Genomic DNA, 12,903 nt, shown 5'->3' with positions numbered 1-12,903 from the left:
GTTAAGGTGTTCTATATGACGGCAAAGTATAGGACAGTTCTGGCAGCGTGGGCAAGACGTTGTATCACCACTTAGGCTCATAGTGGTGGTTGTCAGTTAGAGAATCTCCCACAGAAACTAAATTACCTTATAATATGAGTAAAGTTGTGTTTGTTATTGCATTTTCTTTAACGAACTAAGTTGTTTTCCACTGTTTTACAAGATCTCTATATATTGCATATGTTTATTGCTTTATTTTGAGTTAAGTTATTCAGGAGTTGAGTAAAGCCAGGGTAAGTGTTTCTTTCAGATCCTTTTCTAGCTTAAGTTATGTTTAGCATTCCAACTCGCATACTCGTACATTCAATGTACTGATGCCAGTTAGCCTGCATCTTATTATGATGTAGACGCAGGTAACCAGGATCAACATCTAGTGCCTCGTTGATCCAGTTGAGCACTCAGAGTCAGTTCGTGAGCCTTCTTGCATTCCGGAGGACTCATTTTTATCATTTTCTTTCAGTATTTCATTGTTAGGATGATCGGGGGGTCTTGTCCCGACATCCCTCTTTGTTTTAGAGGCTTCATAGACAGTCAGACATTTAGTAGTTCAGTTTGTCTTTACATTTTCATTCATATGTCAAGACTTGAGTTGCCATTTTGGCCAAGTTGAATGTTTGACTTTTTAAGCATTTTTAGTATTTTATTATTCAAGTGAGTATAGTGCGATTGATCATTATAAATATGCATAGAGTCTTCCGCTGAGTAAGTAAGCCAGGCCAAGGGTTCGCTTAGAGCCAGTAATAGTTTTCGAGTGCCAGCCACGTTCGGTGTGTAGGCTCGGGGCGTGACAATAATATTACAATGCTATATAAAAGCCAATAATTTCTTACTCATTTTAATATTAAATGCTAAGACTCGAATCATTTTGTAACACCTTGCAACTCTACGTTTAAAATCTAAATCGTTCATCATAAGAATATGAGCTTGAACCAGGTGATGCACTACTTGTTCATGGGTATTAAGGTCCATTACCAAGTGTATCAGGAGTATCAAAAGTTATCTAGGGTCATAAGCGACCTCAAACATCAAGTCAAGTTCAAAGAATTCCTATTGGCTAAGTTCTCACATGAGTTCATATAAAGGTCAACTTCAAATGACCATATCTCTCCACATATAAAGAATTAGGTCACCCATGACCTATCAAATTAAGTTATATGAGTCTTTTCTCCAACCCACCAAGTCTGCACCAATCAGACTTTGGAGTAAGAAGTCATGGTTATTTTATTGGATTATGCGCGGGCTAAGAAATTCGGCGTGGACACTTGACCATTTGGCAACTGGCCGAATGATTTGCCGAATCGCCGAATCAGCTCGCTGAAATAGCCTTAAAACCTCAAGTTTTTGGATATTTTGGCGATTTAATAAAGCCCCATATGGCGAACCGCTAAATATTTCGATTAGGGGACCTCAACATCACTGATTTGATTAATGCAATTCATTAAAAGGTCATTTTATTTGATTTATATGCTATTCTTATCTTCCCAGAAAGGTATTCTTGACCTTTTACCCTGAATTAACCTTCCTAAGTGCATATTATAACATAATATCATTATTATATGTATAGAAATTCTCAAAATACCTAATTCTCCTTCTTCTAAAGATCAATAACTCCAAGAAAGGAATTTCTCCAATTTTCCAAGATCTAAAGGCTCCAATTTCAAGATTCTTTCCAAGATACCTAAGGTTTTCAATTCAAGATTCTTCTACACACTTCATCTTCCAAGATTTTTCTTCAAGACTCATCACTAAGGTATGTAAGAGCTACTCATAGTGATGGACTAAGTTCGTCCTCACGCCCTACATCTAAATTCAGTCACTAAAAGATTATATGTAGGGTTCTACCCATAGTCTCTTGAAATCTGAATTCGGTTTGTATTTTCTTATCGTGAGTTCCAATTGCTTAATCATTGAGATTATGATTCTCTTATCCATGTTGATTCTTACAATGTTGTTCATGCTTTCATTATTACATGAACCATATTTATTGAAGTCATATTTTAAAAAGGTTTCTATATGAGTTTTTCCTATACATTAATTTCGGACATGGAAAGTGAGTCGATGAGCATTTAAATGCATGATTTGAAAAGGTTTTTTCAAACAACATAAATGGTTTCATATATTCTATTTGGTAATTGAGAAGAAAAGAGAATAATTGATTTTCGAAAATCATTTTAGTAAAGTAAAGTGAAATAAAGGTCAGTTCCCTAAACAGGGATATTGAGCATAATTGATATTGATTATTCTGGGGAATAGTATCGAGCACCAAATTGGGTAACAATTTATTTTCACTTAAATCTCCAAAAGCTATATAGCCAATATGATTCGTATCGACTTTCATGTGAATCCTCACTTCCTCTTTATAAGGCATATGGGATGGATCCATATATTATAGTTGTTGTCCTTTATACCCCGGCAATGTATAAGATGACTCTTGCAACATGGCCGAATGTTGTATCATTACTAGGCTCATAGTTATGGTTGTCAATTAGAGAAACTCTGCAAGAAAGTATATTGTGTTATTTTTTATGTTGCTTCTATTCCATATCTTATATTGGAAAGCTTAAATGATTTTAGCTCATGTTCAAGCTACACTTCCAATCAGGTTACTTCTGACCTCTTTTAGTTCATTTTGTATAGCCCTATTACATACCATACATTCAATGGACTGATGTCATTCGACTTGTATCATTTCATGATACAGATTCAGGTACTTAGGATCATTAACAAGCATTTTGTTGAGATTACCATATCCGCTCGTCAAATTTTGGTGAAACCTCATTGCTTTTGGAGGACTCCAGTTTATTGTATAGTTTTAGTAGTATTTTGAGGTGTCGTGGGTCTTGTCCCATCACCTATCTTTAGACAGTAGCGGCTTCATGGACAAGAAGTTAGATAGTTTCAATACTTACTCAGATGTTTTTGCTCAACGTTTACTATGTATTAAGTATTCTCAGATAATGGTTTTAAGTTCTTTAAATATTTTGAAATTCTAATCTATTAAAGTTTCTGGATATTCTATACAGTCATATGTAGCATAGTTAATCAGTAAAAAGGTTCGATTAGGACCAACAATGGTTCTGATCAGTTCCAGTCATGTCCAGGGTGTAGGTTCGCGGCAAAACATCTGCATTGAAACTTCACTTAGTAAAAAAATAATTTTTACTCCAATGTCATAATAGTCTCATACTTGAACTATGAATCCTTAAGGGAAATAAAATATGACTACTTACACATAATAATCAAGGTGTCTACATAAGCTTTAAAAGTTAGCACATTACGACCTTGTGTTATCCCGATTTCATGAGTTCTTTTTAGAATAAGACGAATTTTGATAGGAAGCGGCCTACTTCCATACTCAGATAGGTGAAATCTATCGAGAGTGCTCCAATAAGTTTAACACTCCATCCATACGGGCTACATATTTTTCATTATGAGTTTTTAAACTCAACCTCCACAATTTACTACAGAAGATAATGCACTCAAATCATAGGGAGCGAATAAAAAATAGTGCAGTTTTTACAACAAGTCATCATATGATTCATTTTTCCCATTTCACTTGGTTATAGGATCTCTAGTCCCTAGGTTGGGTTTCCTCATATATGACTCAAGGATTTATAGACATTAATATCATCTCCCTCAATATGCTCCAGACCTTTTCTCTTGTGAAGGCATTAGTATGAGAATATGCAAGATTATCCCAAGATTTGACATAATAATCATTAATGGTATCAGTTGTCAAATATGATCTCACATTACTATGTTTCCTCCTTATAGGTCTGAATTTACCGTTGTAATAACGATTTTGAACTCTACCAATTGCAGCAGTGCTATCACAATTAGTTCAAATATGAGGAATCGATTTTTCAAATGAATGTATTTGAAATAATTAATAAATCTCTCAACCAATTTGCTTCCTCACTAGCTCATGCTAAAGAAATTAGTTCAACCTCTATAGTAGAGTTAGCAATTATTGCTTCTTCTTTTTTTATTTCCAACAAATAGCACCACCACCCAAAGTAAAAATGTAACTAGTGGTAGAACATGAATCACCTGATAAAGTTTTCAATCTACATCAGAAAAGCCTTCAAGTACAACATTATCTTTTTTTATAGAACAAATTACAAGTTTTTGTCCCAATTAAATATTTCATAACTCTTGTTATAACATGTCAATATTCATTACCTAGATTTCTTGTGAACCAACTAACTATTCCTACCGCATATACAATATCATGCCTAGTGCAATAAATCACATATCTCAAACTTTCAATTAAGCTAGCATATTCCTTTTAATTTATCACGTCATTTTCACTTTGAACATGAAATAAATGAACATTTGAATAAAAAGAAGTTACAACATACTTGAAATCAAGAAAGTTATATTTTTTTTAAAATGTTCTCAACATAATGTGACATGTCAAAGAAAATTCCATCACATGTTCTTGTAATTTTTATTTCAAGAATAAAATTTGTCTCACCAAGATCTTTCATATCAAAATGGCTTCTAAGAATTTTTTTAGCTTCATCAATAACATTCACTTTAGAGTCAAATATCAATAAATTATCAATATATAGGCTGATGAGTCCACAATTTGGACTCATTTAGGGCTTTATTTGGATATATTTTGTGTCCTCAGATGCTTATTTTGTGCCAATACTGATATAAAATCCTTGATTTCCAGGTATATGGATTGACGAACAAAGCATGTACACTAATTTGCAAAAAGGAACAAAGTGACCTGAAAGAATGAAGAAAGGAAGCCTTGGTGATCGCCGAGTACCTTTGGCGAGTCACCGAATGGCCACCGACTCGCCTAGAGTTCCAGTGTGCCAAGCCCTGAAGGACAAAGTCAAGTCGGCGAGAGAAAGGAGCAGTCGACGAATCGTCGAGTGGTTCCACGTTGCAATATTAGATTGCCCAAAGTTACAGAACTTGAGGATGCTGAAGGCCAAAACAAAAAGGCGATGGAACTGACATAAGGACGAATCACCGAGTTGATCGGTGAGCCCGACTTACTGAGCCGAATAGCCCTTAGCAGTATATTTTTGGTGAATATAAATACATTTTCAAACATTAATCTTAAGAGATTTTTATCATAACTTTTATCATATTTTTGGAATTAGTTTGAACTCAGAGTATTCTAAACTGAGAGACATGTTTTCCTTAGCTTTGAAGAATTAAAACTTTCCATTTTTGAGAAATTGAAAGTGGTTCTTCAAGATTCTTCAATTGGTACCTTTGTAAAGATGAAATTAATCATACCAGTTGGTGAAAAAACAATTTGGTAACGATTTCTATCTTTTTATGATGTCCAGCTAAACTCCCAATTCTTGGGGTGTGATTATGGGTTGATTTAGCTAATGGGTATTGCTAATTGTCAGTGTAATTGTTGTTTAGAAGTTATTTCAATCAGTAATTGTGGTTTATATTAAAGAAATGTAGTTGCAAATGCAGTTCTACCTTCATGTTTTTGGCTTGCTCGAAAGAGGGGTTTTAAAACCAAGATTACTGAATTGATGGTCTGTGGGTATTTGGTTGTCATGGGTATTGGGTTGTCATGGGTTCAGACCGAGAGAGTGAATCATAAAACCTTTTCCACACATTTAGCTCGAGAGAGTGAATGGACTAAAGCGTAGGATGTTCTTAATTGTATGTTTGTCGATGTTCAAGAGAAATTGACTTGATTAGGGGTAAATTGTTTGAGAGAAAGTTTACCTCCCCTATAGTCTAGCTTATTCACTAATTTACAAATGATTTCTAATAGTTGCAACTACCCGTTTATCTATAATAGCCCCTAATCAAATCACAACCCAAGAACCCGTCTCCCTATTGTTATCTTCGTATTATTTGCTATTGTTGTAGCTGATAGTCAAAACTAAAACCCCCTTATTTGACATTCGTATCACCTCCTGATTTACATTATGTTTTTAATCGTAAATGTCTATTCCTATAACTGATTCGAACATATTTGCACTTGACTCTGAATCTTAAACATGTACCATTCCCTGTGGGATTCAACCTCAACTCATTCAGTTGGGTTATTATACTGACTAACGATCGTTGACGCTTAGAACTGGATTAAGTGTCCTTGAAATGTTAATCAAAATGGCGCCGCTGCTGGGGAGTGTTGTTGGTTTAGATTCTTTAGTAAAGTTGAATTTTGTTCTTGTTAGTTATAGTTGAATGTACTTACTTTTAGTTTTGGTTTGCTTGTTTGTGTTTTGAAACAGAGAGTCTGAGTGAGAATGGAAGCAATGGCAGACAAGTGGGCCACCAAGATGACATCGGAAACCTTAATGATGTCAATGAGCCTAATGCTAATGACCCTCATCTAATGGGTGGAATTGGTTCCATTCGCTTGCCTCCGGCAGAAGGGACCGCTGTGTTCCAAGTTACAAGTACTATGTTGCAACTCTTGCAATTGAAAGGGTTGTTTGGTGGATTGGCTCATGAGGATCCCTATGAGCACATATGAAATTTTGTTTATGTTTACGGGCTGTTCTTCTTCAAGAATATATCCCAAGAGTCGGTTCGGTTGAGGTTTTTCCCATTCTCTTTAATGGGAGAAGAATGTAAATGGTTGGCTGAATTGCAAGAGAATCAATCACTTCGTGGGAGGAGCTTTTCACCGCATTTTGAGTGCGATTTTTCCCTCATTCGAAGATGATGACACTTCGGGACATCATCCAAAGCTTCAAGCGTTTGGAGGGAGAGCCAATTTATGAGACTTGGCTACGATTCAAGAAGTTAGTGCTGCAATGCCCAACTCATAATATTCCCGATAGTGTTTTGTTGCAGTATTTTTACTGAAACCTTGATTCGGTGAACAAGAGTGTTGCTGACCAACTTTCTCTAGGAGGTCTGATGCAACAACCTTACGTTATAGCAGCCCAACTTTTGGATGGTATGACCACAATTAATCGGGCTTGGTACACCCGCGAAGATCAAGTCTCCCCTCTCACATTTAAATTGACCAAGGAGCAGCTAGAGAAAGACCAAGCGAGGGACCAGAACATGGCCAAGATCATGACACAATTGGACATTTTGTCCAAAAATGTTATGGGAGCTGGTGCTCGAAGTGTCAATGATGTGGGTGTCGGGTTTGCTAATCCTGATGACGCTAAATTTGAGGCTTTGTGCAACGAAGAGGTGAACTTCCTAGCCAACCAAGGAAGTGGTTATCGTTCAAACTACCCAAGGCAGGATGGTAACCAAGGTTGGAACAGAGATAAAGGTTGGAAGGATCGTGATAAAGAGTGGAGGGATTGTAACCCCACTTGGCAAGAGAGAGACGGGGAAAAGGATATATATGTTCCTCTCCACGAGTGCCAAAAGCCAAAGGATTCCAAGGGTGGTCGATCTGAGGATATGCTGTCTAATATTCTCAATAAGGTTGAGGGGTTAGAAAAGATTTTGAAAGAGCTGAAGGAAGATGTGTCGACCCTTAGCCAGACTATTACCTCTCATTCCGTCTCGATCAAACAGTTGGAGACCCAAATGGGTCATATCTCGTCTCATTTAAACCCGAGATAACAAGGTTGCCTAGTGACACTATGGTCAACCCCAAGAATGACGTTTTAGTGAGGACTTACGTTGTGCCACGACGTTAACTGAGGCGCTGCTTTCGAGGCAACCCAAGTTTTTATTTTCTTTCTTTTTTATTTTGAAATAATGGTGTGTTAATTATGTAGGTTAAAGTGTGGAATATGTTTGAAAGGTGTAGATTGAAGAGTAAAAAGTCCAGTTGGCGACTCGCTGAAGAGGTCGGCGAGCCCGACTTGGACTGCCGTTGGACTCAAGGAATTTTGAAATTAGATTCTGTAAAATTCGGCGATCGCCTAAGAGCAAAATCGGCGTGTCGCCAAACAGGTCGGCGATCGCGATTTTGTCCGCCAATTGGATCCCCACATTAACTGGAGTTCCTGTAAAACTCGATGAGGTAAGTACCCATTCGGCGAGCAAAACTTATGTCGCCGAATAGACGAGAACTGGACGGTTTCTAAAGGCCAAAAGTTCAAAAGTTCAAAATCTCACATTCCCTCACTTTTGAACTTTCCAAACTCACACCCGAAATAGTTTTTCCTATTGTTTTGTTTTTTTATCGCGTATTAGTCGTTGATTGTGTGTTCGGAGTTGGAGTTTTTACCGCCTAGCTTTTCAACTTATATATTCGGCATAAGAGGTTGGTTTGCCAAACCCCGAACTTATATTTAGTAGTTTTTACTCATTTGCAATTGCTTTTATCTTAGTTTTGTGTGCTAGGCCTCTCTGATCTATGATTGTATGCCTGTTTTAATTTGAATATCATGTTGTAATTGCCCATATTGTTGATTTCCCAAAATATTGTGCTTAAAAATTAGTCTAAATTGTTGGGTTGTGCTGAAATGTTGTTGGGTCTAGTCGGGTGAAGTTTGAGTAACCAGCATTTTTGCCAAATGACGTATTTTTCCCGATGATGGAGCGTTTGACATCATTCCTAAGGGCTAATGTCGTCAAATGGCCAAATTTGGCCAAACTGGGAGAAGTCTGAGTATCCCGGGGGTATGGGTGTAATAGGTCTTAGTATAATTGAAGGTGTGCATGGTTTGATTTGGTTTTCGAGGGCTGCGGGGTTGAATTTTTGAAGTTGGATTGAAAGTAGGCTTGTTGGCTCGTTTGGCAAGCTGGGTCGAGCTCGCCGAACCACTCGGCGGTTCGCCGATTCCCCCTCGATCGCCTTTATTTTCATGCTAAATTGAGTTTGTGGTCTGTAACTTTCGGCGATAAGCCTTAGTTCACCCAGTGCAGTTGGCGACTCACCGAAAGTCCTTCTTGATCGCCCTTTCTGAGCCTATAACCCCAAAAATGCACTGTAACTTTCGGCGGGATAGTCCTTGCTCACTGAATGTTGTCGATGATTCACTAAAAGGCCTTTCCCAACACCGATATGGCAATTTTTGTTGTGAAATTACGAGCCAATCCTTTCGGTGAGACTGATCTGGCTCGCCAAAGCGATTCGGCACCTCGACGACTGGGTCGGCGAGTCTGTCTGCAACAAATTTTTATGTGCGTTTGCTTAAACTATTTCTCATTTTCTACAATGTGTTTGCAGATACGGCTAGACCTAAAGTAGATGGTAGAGACATGCCGCCCCGCAAGAAGGCCAAGGGAATAAAAATCAACGAGGATGCAGTTGCATCCAAGGCTAAGGCTACCAAACATCCCACAACTGGTGGGAAGGGAATTAAAAGTAAAGGCTTGTGTCACTGATGAGTCTACAAATTGGACTCATTTAGTGTTTTATTTTGATAGAAATAGTGTCCTCGAATGCTTATTTTGTCTCAATTTCTGATGAAAACTCTTAAGTTTCAGGTATTTAAAGTTTTAGTGGAAGCATGGACACTTAGGCGCAAAAAGGAACAAAAGGGCTGAAAAGAACGAAGAAGCTGAAGCAAGAGCAACACCAAGAACCTTTGGTGATTCGCCGAAAGGACAGACTCCGCCCTTTGTTCCAGTATGCAAAGCCCTAAAGGAAGAGGATCAAAAAGGCGATGAAAGTAGCAGTCGGCGCTTCGCCGAATAGTTCTGCGAAACAGTACTATACCGCCCAATGGTCAAGAATGTGAAGATGTTTAAGGCAAGCATGAAACGGTGATGAAACAGAAAAAAGGTGAGTTGTCGAGTCATTCGGTGACATCGACTAACTTCGCCAAAAGATCTGCCGGCGCTATTTTCTGAAGTCTATAAATACTAAAATTGTTATTAATTTTAGAAGTTCCGAACCATTATTATTATTTTCAGAATAGAATAGTACGTTTTTAGATATTTTCTCTCAAGTTTGGAGCTGTTTTGTGGGAAACTTTAATAGAGAAGGATTTCATCTTCCCCAAGTTGGAAGTGGGTCTTCTCCATTCTTCTTCCTTTGCTTAAATCAAGGTCTAATATCTTATACCCATTTTATTTTAGTAACATTTTAGGTGTATTTTGTTATTTCTTGATGTGTGGTTAAAAACCCCCATTCTTGGGGTGTGATTTAACTAATATGTGTTGATATTATTGTTGGGTCTTGCTTGCTGATAAGGTAGATGTATTTTGATGGAGATTTCACGTAGTGGTTGTGGTTTAATTTAATGGGTTTGTATTTGCAAATACAAAACCACTCATGTGTTTTCGGCTTGCTCGAGAGGGAAGTCGCGAAACCAAGACCACTAGACTAATAGCCTAAGGAGTGGGTCGACATAAGGTTCAACCCGAGAGGGAACTTATTTCCATCTAAAGCTTAGCCTAGTCACTATTATCTTGCAAATTTTCTATTGAAAGCATTTAGCCAACAATTTATCTCTACTTGTATTGCGGTCACACCCCAAGAACATTTCCCCATACTTGATTTTCTTGTTAATTTTTGCTGTTTTTACTACTTGTGACAAAACCCCCAATCGATATTTGACACTTTTGTGTAACCCCCTTTAATTTACTATGTTTTTAAACGTTAATGTCTTTAGTTATCACTAGTTAAAGCTTAATTTTATTTTTCTATCAATTCTCAAAATTACTCCCTTGGGACACGACCCCAACCTTTAGTTGGGTTACTATACTATTGACGATCGTAGATACTCATACCATAGGTTAGTGTCGTTGGTCACGATAAGCATCAAAATGGCGCCGCTGCTGGGGAGTGATGTTATTTGAGAATTCTTAAATTAGTAGAATATTTGTTCTTCTTAGTTGTAGTTCACTAATTTAATTTTTAGTTGTTCTGTTGATTGTGTAAACATTTTAGAAAGCATGAGTGTTAACGGTAGTAGCGGGAACCAAGTGGGCCATCAGGATGACATTGGTAACTTCAACGATGTCCAAGAGCCCAACATCAATGATCCACATCTCATGGAAGGTGTCGGAGCCATCCGTCTACCTCCAGCAGAGGGAAATGTGGTGTTCCACATAACAAGCACTATGCTGCAACTAAAAGGACTTTTCAGTGGATTGGCTCATAAGGACCCACATAAGAATCTTCAAAACTTTGTGGATGTGTGTGGACCTTTCTCGCTCAAGAACATCTCGAGAGGAATCAGTTCGATTAAGACTATCCCTTTCTCATTGATGGGGGAAGCTTGCAAGTGGCTAGTTGAATTACCACGAAATTCAATCACTTCATGAGAATAGATGGTCACCGCATTTAATGTGCGATTTTTCCCTCCCCCGAAGATGATGACTATTCAGGATAACAGCCAAAGCTTCAAGCATCTGAATGGAGAGCCTCTTCACAAAACTTTGCTCTGGTTTAAGAAATTGGTGCTACAATGCCCAACCCATAGTCTACCTGATAATGTGCTCTTTCAATACTTTTACCGGAGTCTAGACTCGGTGAACAAATGTGTAGCTGACCAACTCTCGCCCGGAGGCTTAATGCAACAACCATATGCTGTAGCAACTCAACTTCTCGATGGGATGACAACCATCAACATAGTGTGGTACACTCGCGAAGACTAGGTCTCACCAGTCACATTTCAGCTATCCAAGGAGCATGTTGAAAAAGATAATGAGAGAGAGCAAAACATGGCCAAGATCATGACGTAGCTTGACATTTTATCTAAAAATGTCATGGGGGATGGTTCCCGTGGTGTCAATGCTGTGGGAGTTGGGGGTGCGAATCATAAGGAAATGAAGTTCGAACCCATATATAACGAGGAAATAAATTTCCTAGCTTACCAAGGTGGGGGCTACCGTTCAAACTACCCGAGGCAGGGTGGTAATCAAGGATGGGTTAAAGACGAAGGCTGGAAGGATCGATATCGTGAATGGAGGGACCGTAATCCAAATTGGAAGGATGGGGAGAAGGATAGATATGTGCCTCCCCACGAGCGTCAGAAGCCCAAGGATTCAGAATGTGGTAGGTCTGAGGATATGCTCTCGCATATCCTAAATAAAGTTGAAGGGTTAGAGAAAATGCTAAAAGGTATGAAATAAGACGTGTCTACCCTGAGCCAGACTGTCACCTCTCATTCAGTTTCAATCAAACAGTTAGAGACCCAAATGGGTCATATCTCGTCTCATCTCAATCCGAGACAACAAGGGGGTTTGCCTAGTGACACTATGGCTAACCCCAAGAGTGAGGTCTAAAGGTTAACTTGCGTAGTACCACCACTTTAACTAAGGCGCTGTTTGGGAGACAACCATAAATCATTTACTCGTTTTTTGTTATCTTGATAAAATAATAGTGTGTTGTTTGTACAAATTGAGTAAGGAAAGTGCTTGTAAATATGTATGGAGGTGACCAACAGTTCAGTTTGGCGGATCGCCGACGAGTTCGGCGCACCAAATCATTACCACCATTTGACGCAATACATCTTAAAGGTTGAGTCTATAAAACTCGGCGGAGTATGAATTTTGTCGGCGCATCGCCAATCCAATTGGCGATCTCGATAAAGACCTCCAATGCATTGCTCACCTGAACTGAAAACTCTGTTATATTCGGCGAGGACATTATATATTCGGAGTTTTGCTGAGTGATTGAGCGAGATCGACTAACATTGCCGAATGAGCAGAAACTAGACGGTCACAAGCCACAAGTTTAAAAGTTCCATTTCATTCACTTTCTTTCACTTTTGTCCCTTTTCACAAACTCACACTCACACTTTAGTAGTTATATTTCTCGCACTTTTTAGAGTATTTTACGTGTCGAATTGTGCTCGGATTAGGATCACATTACTGCCTAGCAAGCCAGTACTATCTAATTCGGCATCAAAGGTTGGTAATCAAAACTCCTCAGTTATTTGATCAGACTTTTTACTCATTTGCATAATCACTGTATAAAATATCTGTTGAGTCTCTGAGTCACTAGGATTGTATTTATTATCGATTAAGACTTGATATTTTCTGCATGAT

This window comes from Solanum tuberosum, unplaced genomic scaffold, assembly GCF_000226075.1.
Source record: "Solanum tuberosum cultivar DM 1-3 516 R44 unplaced genomic scaffold, SolTub_3.0 scf00037, whole genome shotgun sequence".
Classification (NCBI taxonomy): domain Eukaryota; kingdom Viridiplantae; phylum Streptophyta; class Magnoliopsida; order Solanales; family Solanaceae; genus Solanum; species Solanum tuberosum.
Note: the sequence above shows the minus strand (reverse complement) of the source record.